The sequence below is a fragment of the Salvelinus fontinalis genome, chromosome 18 (assembly GCF_029448725.1).
Source record: "Salvelinus fontinalis isolate EN_2023a chromosome 18, ASM2944872v1, whole genome shotgun sequence".
NCBI classification, from domain to species: domain Eukaryota; kingdom Metazoa; phylum Chordata; class Actinopteri; order Salmoniformes; family Salmonidae; genus Salvelinus; species Salvelinus fontinalis.
This window is the reverse complement of record NC_074682.1, coordinates 48,108,232-48,117,722: the sequence shown is the minus strand read 5'-3', so window position 1 is coordinate 48,117,722 and position 9,491 is coordinate 48,108,232.

Here is a 9,491-nt window from a genome sequence, read left to right as displayed (position 1 = left end):
GAGAGAGAGAGAGAGAGAGAGAGAGAGAGAGTACTTAAATTAACACAGGACACTGGATAAGAAAGGAGAAATACTTCAGATATAAGAGACTGACCATAGCCCCCTGACACAAACTATTGCATGTGTTCGGCGCATGTGTTTTTCACAGAGTAGGCAAAAACCTACAGAGCAAAGACCAACCTTGCCACTGTGGACACTGTCCATCGTTCTAGATACTTTGACAATTACAAAGTCTGCAGGGATGTAAAATCCACACACTTCCTTCTCAACGTTTTTTTTTTTTTATAAAAGTCATTGCTTTAGAATTATACTTAAAAAAAAAAATGAAATTCCATAAACATTTAGAAAGACAAACATGTCGCAAGTAACCCCCAACAACAACTGCTCCTGGGCAGTAATTGTAATCAAATGTATCACCAACTGTTTGTTAGTAGAAAAACTTGAATTATAAACCCAATACATATTTTTTTATAATATTGAATAACATTTTATTCTATCCCCTCAAGATGGAGCAATTGTAACACTTTGAAATCAAGTTTCTACTGAATTTACATTGGGGAAAAAATAGTTATACTTTTTATGGACCTATTTATTTTCCTGGTGAGACACTGAAACATATACAACCAAAAAGTAGGCTATAGTGCAAAGGTGCGTTTCTAGAACTTTATTTTATTTTTATTTTTAGAAAATAAAGTTTCTAGTGGTTGGGGGATGGGTATCCTATGTAGGTGTACAGGAGTAGCCTCACGCAGCAACACTAGCTGGATCATATCCACATTCAGACTTCCGGTTTTCGGATTTTGCCTTCATAATAAAAGTTTGTGGTAAAAAGCTAATCGTATGATACGAAATCAATTATCTTATCACTGAACCAATTGCCATTGCTTTTTTTATCAAGATCCTCAGTGGTTACTGAAAACAGTTTCCTCTGAGTTGGCTTAGAAATGTCTTTATGTTGAGAGGAATCACAGTCCTTCAATTCGACCGTGCATAAGTGAATGACTTCTTTCAGACCAAAGTGTATGTGACCAATGAAATGTGATTTGATTTGAAGTGGAGGACCTCTACACTACTTATCCTGTCATATGCAACTAGACAAAATGTGTCTTTGTACAGCAATTTGTTGAGTAATTCTAAACTACAGCCCACTGACAATGTTGATGTCTCAGTGCAGTATACGTGCCAAAGCTGGCCATGACTTGAATGCAATTTCTCAAATGGGTATTCGTCTGAAAATGTGACTATACTGGAAATAGTGTATGTATGTTTGCTAAATATGCAAGGTAGAATAAAGCTTCTAGGTAATTTGATCCTAGCCATGTCCATTTTTACAAGCAGGCTGTGGGTCATAGGTTACATAACAGCTTGAATGTTGAGAGCCCTTTGAATTCTTAGATATATCACATGCTCTGTTCTGTTGATTTTGATTCAAACCAATAAGGTATTTGTCCATGCTGTCTGTAGAAATGTCCCTCAGTTCTACTATCAGTTGTTTTGTAGTCTGGCCATACACTGCCTGGGCGTCACACTTACTGGAAAGATTTTAACATAGACTCTGAATGTATCGTCGATAATTTGCTAAGAAATTTGTGGATAGAATTTCCTGAACAAAACGTTAAACTATGTCCTTTACACCACTGTAATTATGTTGTTTATGAACCATGGATTGTGAAAATGTCCCTGGAATCAATGCTTCAAACTGTGAAATGGCCTTATTAAAGTGAGGAGACTGTTTCACTTGATCTAAGTAATCACTTATTGCATTCAGAAAATAGGGATGTACAGTAAACTGAAGAAAAATATAAACGCAAAATTTAATGTGTTGGTCCCATGTTTGATGAGCTCAAATAAAAGATCCCAGCAGTTTTCCATACACACACAAAGCTTATTCCTCTCAAATGTTGTGCACAAATTTGTTTACATCCCTGTTAGTGAGCATTTCTCCTTTGCCAAGATAATCCATCCACCTGACAGGACATATCAAGAAGCTGATTAAACAGCATGATCATTACACAGGTGCACCTTGTGCTGGAGACAATAGAAGGCCACTCTAAAATGTGCAATTTTGTCACACAACACAATGCCACAGATGTCATGCTGATTGCAGGAATGTCCACCAGAGTTGTTGTCAGAGAATTTTATGTTCATTTGTCTACCATAAGCTGCCTCCAACATCGTTTTAGAGAATTTGGCAGTACTTCCAACCGGCCTCATAACCGCAGACCACGTGTAACCATGCCAGACCAGTACCTCCACATCCGGCTTCTTCACCTGCGGGATCATCTGAGACCAGTCACCCAGAGTAAAACCACAGCAACACGTATTATTCAGCGCCCCATGAAATGACACCATTCTACAGACCGTACTGAGTACTCCCCACCCCACTTTAACATCAGCACAAATACACATATTTCTCTATAAGACAATAATGCATATGTTATTTGCATTGGGGGCATTTATTTGACCTAAACCCCACATTTAACGCAAACGTCACGAAAATATGAACAAATATATATATAACTGTTAATTATTTTTTTATATGTCCTGAATAAATACAGGTTAAAGGCACTTTTCTACTACTACGTGGGGGACTTTTATTTTGAACAGTTCCGAAATTACATGACCCGGAAGTACTTCTTTAGTGTTGCTGATGATATACTGATGGGGCAATAGCCTACGATCGAATGCGGGAACCAACGGACTGCATGCTTATAGTCGCATGCACTTGTAGCCTTCATATCAACTGGGAGAATAGGCTATTTGAAGTTGAAAAATACAGTTGATTCCTGTCGTTGATAGTTCTTAGATACGAAATGGATGCCAATCCATCCTTCTCGCTGGCATGTCTTTACAGAAGCGATCCAATTTATTCGCTCTGTGCCTCAGATTTAATGACCGCTTCTCAAACTGTGAACAATAATTTCATAAAGGAACAGAAGCAACTTATGAAGGTAACGTTCTGCTTTTTACCGTGTTATTTTGTATTTTCAAATTTTCCTTCCGATTCGCTTGTTTGAATATAACCCACATATTTAGACTTATGTTTAACTTAATAAATGTATAGCATACAATTGTATGCTATCTTTTACTGGGCTTGTCTATTTTACAAGGTTTTTTAAATAAATAGCCTATTCATGTTCCTGTAAGCGCATATTCACTTTTCATTGAAAGTTAGAAGCATCACGTGACTTTTAATAATTCCAGTTACTGCTCTGTTAACTGTGTAAATAATTGTCTAGGCAGTGAGACTAGATGGTGACTTATTCATTTTCAGCTTAACCCTTTACACTCGTGGGAATTAGCCAATATGGATAAGGCTACATTTAAATGTTTCTTACAGAATAAATATAAAAAGCTTTTGGATAACAATGTTAGCAATTGAAAGGGAACAGTTTGGAGATAATGTCGAAATTATTAGACCAAAGGTGAGGACACAACAGTTCACCTGACACAAAACAAAATCCAAACATTACACTGTTGATTTTATATGCAGTTTACATTTATTTTACTTTTTGCTGCATTTGTTGATCGTGAAATCTGAAAATACTCTGGATACATTCAGTAGCATGATAAGAATATTCCTGGAAAATGTGGGCTAGGCAAGGGTTTGAGTGAGAGGACTAATACCTCTGCAAAGTGTGCACAGTTCCTAAGTAATTTCAATGCACTTTTATGACTCAAATTAGAGTCTCCAACTGCAGTGTATTCGGAAAGTATTCAGACCCCTTGACTTTTTCCATATTTTGTTACATTACAGTCCTTAAATGTGATATTTCCAGTTGCTAAATAAAAAAATAAAACATGTTTTTGCTTTGTCATTATGGGGTATGTGTAGATTTATAAAGCAAGAACTCTTTTTTTAAATTAGTAAATGTATTAAAAATAAAAAATGGAAATATTACATTTACATAAGTATTCAGACCCTTTACTCAGTACTTTGTTGAAGCACAGCGATTACAGCCTGGAGTCTTCTTGGGTATGACGCTACAAGCTTGGCACATCTGTATTTGGGGACTTTCTCCCATTCTTCTCTGCAGATCCTCTCAAGCTCTGTCAGGTTGGATGGGGACCGTTTCTGCAGAGCTATTTTCAGGTCTCTCCAGAGATGTTCGATCGGGTTCAAGTCTGGGCTCTGGCTGGGCCACTCAAGAACATTCAGAGACTTGTCCCGAAACCACTCCCTTGTTGACTTGGCTGTGTGCTTAGGGTCGTTGTCCAGTCTGAGGTCCTGGGCGCTCTGGAGCAGGTTTTCATCAAGGATCTCTCTCAACTTTGCTCCGTTCATCTTTCCCTCGATCCTGACTAGTCTCCCAGTTCCTGCCGCTGAAAAACATCCCCAAAGCATGATTCTGCCACCACCATGCTTCACCGTAGAGATGGTACCAGGTTTCGTCCAGACGTGACGCTTGGCATTCAGGCCAAAGAGTTCAATCTTAGTTTAATTCATTCATTTAGCTCTCCCAGCTGTGCTGTTGAGGAACTAGAGCAAGCACACTTTTCATTATTTTGTCTCGAACACAGTCCTGCATCCCAGAAATCACACAATTACTGTTGTTGTTTACACAAAAACGTGTATGGCAATATGGGCATCAGTTGATAGGTTGTTCTATTGCCAACACGACTGTTCAAAACAAACCAGGGTATGACGCCATATCATCTTGTACATCAAACATAGTGATCATAAACGTTGACACTGCTTATGGCAATAGTTTTATGATATGGAAATGTGAAGTGCGTTTCATCTTTCAAAATACATAGTCTTCTTCAATAAGCATTTCCCTCACTCAGACAACACAAAAGTGGCCCAATTAGCGTGAGGGATGGGGGAAACTTCTTCTTGCGAGTGGTGCTCAAGTTCATAACTGCTGTCAGTCAAAACCCATACAGCGCTGTGAAGCACAGAGCCTGAGTTCTAATGTCATGTATAGCATGTTACTGTACAGTAATTGCGTTCCAATTCAGGCGTTTATCAGTGCCCAAATTGGCCATGTTCAACCCGTACACGGTTACGAGTGTAAAGGGCTACCAGAATGTTTCATAAAAGTTCAAACATGGTTACATTTCATTTCAATTTTGGTCATATTCTAGGAACGTTCTCCAACTGGTTCGATATTGGGAATGTTCTCAAATAGTTCAGAGAATGTTAAGAAAACTTTTCATAAAAAAACACGAGAACTTTAACGTTCAGAGAACATTCTAAGAATGTTACTTAACATTCTAAGAATGTTATTTAACTTTCCGTTCTCAGCATCAACAAAACTCCCTCTATCCTCTATTTTGTTAAGTTCATTAAGGTGTGTTGGTCTCGCCCACTAATTGGCCACACCCGATCTTAATGAGTTCTTGTTTCCTTTGATATGTGGTCTGTTTGAAAATACAAAATTAACAGCTTTGTATGAGTTAAAAAACATGGCATGTTAGCTCCATCCTGGTGGCGCAGTGGACTAATTCCATGGATAGAGAACAGAAGATTATAGGTTTGAATCTGAACTGAACTGACAAGATAAAGAACAAATATCTCATGCACTTGCTCAACAGATCAAATGACACCGCTACTTTTGTCCTTTCCAACATGGCCATTTAGTGACTTCCTCCCTTGCTGTCACTTTCTCTCCTCGTTTCCCCTCTGTCCAGACTCTGAAGAGGCTGGAGCAGCAGCAGCTTACCTGCATGCGTCAGCTGAACGAGGAGCAGAGGACCTTTGCCTTCGTCATGAACAAGAGGCTAAGCCAGAGGGGCGCTACGAGGCCTCAAACGCTCCCCTCCACCTCAGTCTCCTCTTCCATCGTCCCTCTGTCCATTAGAGGATCCCGGTCTGCCCCGGCTGCTCTCGCCACCCGCAATGGGGCCAACAGAGTTGGCAGTGCCAAGAGCGCCAACAGCAGAGTCAAGTTTGAGCAGTCTTCTTCCAGCCTCTCGCCGTGGACAGTGAAATTACAGAAGAAGAGTATGGAGATGCAAGACAGGGATGCAAGGGAGGTGAGCACTGTGAATGGTCCTCTGTTCCAAATCCTGACCATGAGCTGCATTACTCTGAGTGACCACTGCAATGGTTACCGAAAATTACCTTTCTTTCTGTAAAGGTGGCCTTTTTGCTAGGATGAGAAATATCTGTTTTGTTAATGACTTCTCTCTTTTATTAGGTTTTGAAGGAGTATGGGGCCTCAGCTGATCAAAGGTGTTGTTGTGAATGTGGTCACACCAGGGAGCTGTTGGACAGGAGACTGAGTTGTCCAGCCATATTACAGAGGCATCACTCTTGATTCTGCTACGGTATGGGGTGTCATGGATGTACGATACAGTATATTGCTACAGGGGGGTGCGAGAGTTTCTCTTGAACATCATCTACCTACTCGTACTGGATCGATATAGCTACCTTATTTCTTGGAGGTTATGCCATTCCAATGGATATCTGAACAGCATTTTACGTCATGACCGATAAATGAGTAACACTGTACGTCATGACAGCTTCATAATAAGTTACATGAACTATGTCAACATGTCAATCAATTTTCAATTTTTAAATTTTTATTTTATATAGCCCTTCGTACATCAGCTAATATCTCGAAGTGCTGTACAGAAACCCAGCCTAAAACCCCAAACAGCTAGTAATGCAGGTGTAGAAGCACGGTGGCTAGGAAAAACTCCCTAGAAAGGCCAAAACCTAGGAAGAAACCTAGAGAGGAACCAGGCTATGAGGGGTGGCCAGTCCTCTTCTGGCTGTGCCGGGTGGAGATTATAACAGAACTATGCCAAGATGTTCAAAAATGTTCATAAGTGACAAGCATGGTCAAATAATAATCATGAATAATTTTCAGTTGGCTTTTCATAGCTGATCATTAAGAGTTGAAAAACAACAGGTCTGGGACAGGTGGCGGTTCTATAACCGCAGGCAGAACAGCTGAAACTGGAATAGCAGCAAGGCCAGGCGGACTGGGGACAGCAAGGTGTCAGCATGCCCGGTAGTCCTGACGTATGGTCCTAGGGCTCAGGTTCTCAGAGAGAAAGAGAGAACGAGAGAATTAGAGAGAGCATACTTAAATTCACACAGGACACTGGATAAGACAGGAGAAGTACTCCAGGTATAACCAACTGACCCTAGCCCCCCGACACATAAACTACTGCAGCATAAATACTGGAGGCTGAGACAGGAGCGGTCAGGAGACACTGTGGCCCCATCCGAAGAAACCCCCGGACAGGGCCAAACAGGAAGGATATAACCCCACCCACTTTGCCAAAGCACAGCCCCCGCACCACTAGAGGGATATCCTCAACCACCAACTTACAATCCTGAGACAAGGCCGAGTATAGCCCACAAAGGTCTCCACCACAGCACAAACCAAGGGGGGGCGCCAACCCAGACAGGAAGATCACGTCAGTAACTCAACCCACTCAAGTGACGCACCCCTCCTAGGGACGGCATGAAAGAGCACCAGCAAGCCAGTGACTCAGCCCCTGTAACAGGGTTAGAGGCAGAGAATCCCAGTGGAGAGAGGGGAACCGGCCTGGAGAGACAGCAAGGGCGGTTCGTTGCTCCAGAGCCTTTCTGTTCACCTTCACACTCCTGGGCCAGACTACACTCAATCATATGACCTACTGAAGAGATAAGTCTTCAGTAAAGACTTAAAGGTTGAGACCGAGTCTGCGTCTCTCACATGGGTAGGCAGACTGTTCCATAAAAATGGAGATCTATAGGAGAAAGCCCTGCCTCCCGCTGTTTGCTTAGAAATTCTAGGGACAATTAGGAGGCCTGCGTCTTGTGACCGTAGCGTACGTATTGGTATGTACGGCAGGACCAACTCGGAAAGATAGGTAGGAGCAAGCCCATGTAACGCTTTATAGGTTAACAGTAAAACCTTGAAATCAGCCCTTGCCTTAACAGGAAGCCAGTGTAGGGAAGCTAGCACTGGAGTAATATGATCAAATTTCTTGGTTCTAGTCAGGATTCTAGCAGCCGTATTTAGCACTAACTGAAGTTTATTTAGTGCTTTATCCGCGTAGCCGGAAAGTAGAGCATTGCAGTAGTCTAACCTAGAAGTAACAAATGCATGGATTAATTTTTCTGCATCATTTTTGGACAGAAAATTTCTGATTTTTGCAATGTTACGTAGATGGAAAAAAGCTGTCCTTGAAACAGTCTTGATATGTTCGTCAAAAGAGAGATCAGGGTCAAGAGTAACGCCGAGGTCCTTCACAGTTTTATTTGAGACGACTTTATCAAGATGAATTGTCAGATTTAACAGAAGATCTCTTTGTTTCTTGGGACCTAGAACAAGCATCTCTGTTTTGTCCGAGTTTAAAAGTAGAAAGTTTTCAGCCATCCACTTCCTTATGTCTGAAACACAGGCTTCTAGCGAGGGCAATTTTGGGGCTTCACCATGTTTCATTGAAATGTACAGCTGTGTGTCACCCGCATAGCAGTGAAAGTTAACATTATGTTTTCGAATAACATCCCCAAGAGGTAAAATATATAGTGAAAACAATAGTGGTCCTAAAACGGAACCTTGAGGAACACCGAAATGTACAGTTGATTTGTCAGAGGACAGACCATTCACAGAGACAAACTGATATCTTTCCGACAGGTAAGATCTAAACCAGGCCAGAACTTGTCCGTGTAGACCAATTTGGGTTTCCAGTCTCTCCAAAAGAATGTGGTGATCGATGGTGTCAAAGGCAGCACTAAGGTCTAGTAGCACGAGGACAGATGCAGAGCCTCGGTCTGACGCCATTAAAAGGTCATTTACCACCTTCACAAGTGCAGTCTCAGTGCTAAGATGGGGTCTAAAACCAGACTGAAGCATTTCGTATACATTGTTTGTCTTCAGAAAGGCAGTGAGTTGCTGCGCAACAGCTTTTTCAAAAAAAATTGAGAGGAATGGAAGATTCGATATAGGCCGATAGTTTTTTATATTTTCCGGGTCAAGGTTTGGCTTTTTCAAGAGAGGCTTTATCACTGCTACTTTTAGTGAGTTTGGTACACATCCGGTGGATAGAGAGCTGTTTATTATGTTCAACATAGGAGGGCCAAGCACAGGAAGCAGCTCCTTCAGCAGTTTAGTAGGAATAGGATCCAGTATGCAGCTTGAAGGTTTAGAGGCCATGATTATTTTCATCATTGTGTCAAGAGATATAGTACTAAAACACTTAAGTGTCTCTCCCGATCCCAGGCCCTCGCAGAGCTGTGCAGATCCAGGACAGCTAAGCCCTGGAGGAATACGCAGATTCAAAGAGGAGTCCGTAATTTGCTTTCTAATGGTCATGATCTTTTCCTCAAAGAAGTTCATGAATTTATTACTGCTGAAGTGAAAGCCATCCTCTCTTGGGGAATGCTGCTTTTTAGTTAGCTTTGCAACAGTATCAAAAAGAAATGTTGGATTGTTCTTATTTTCCTCGATTAAGTTGGAAAAGTAGGATGCTCGAGCAGCAGTGAGGGCTCTTCGGTACTGCACGGTACTGTCTTTCCAAGCTAGTCGGAAGACTTCCAGTTTGGT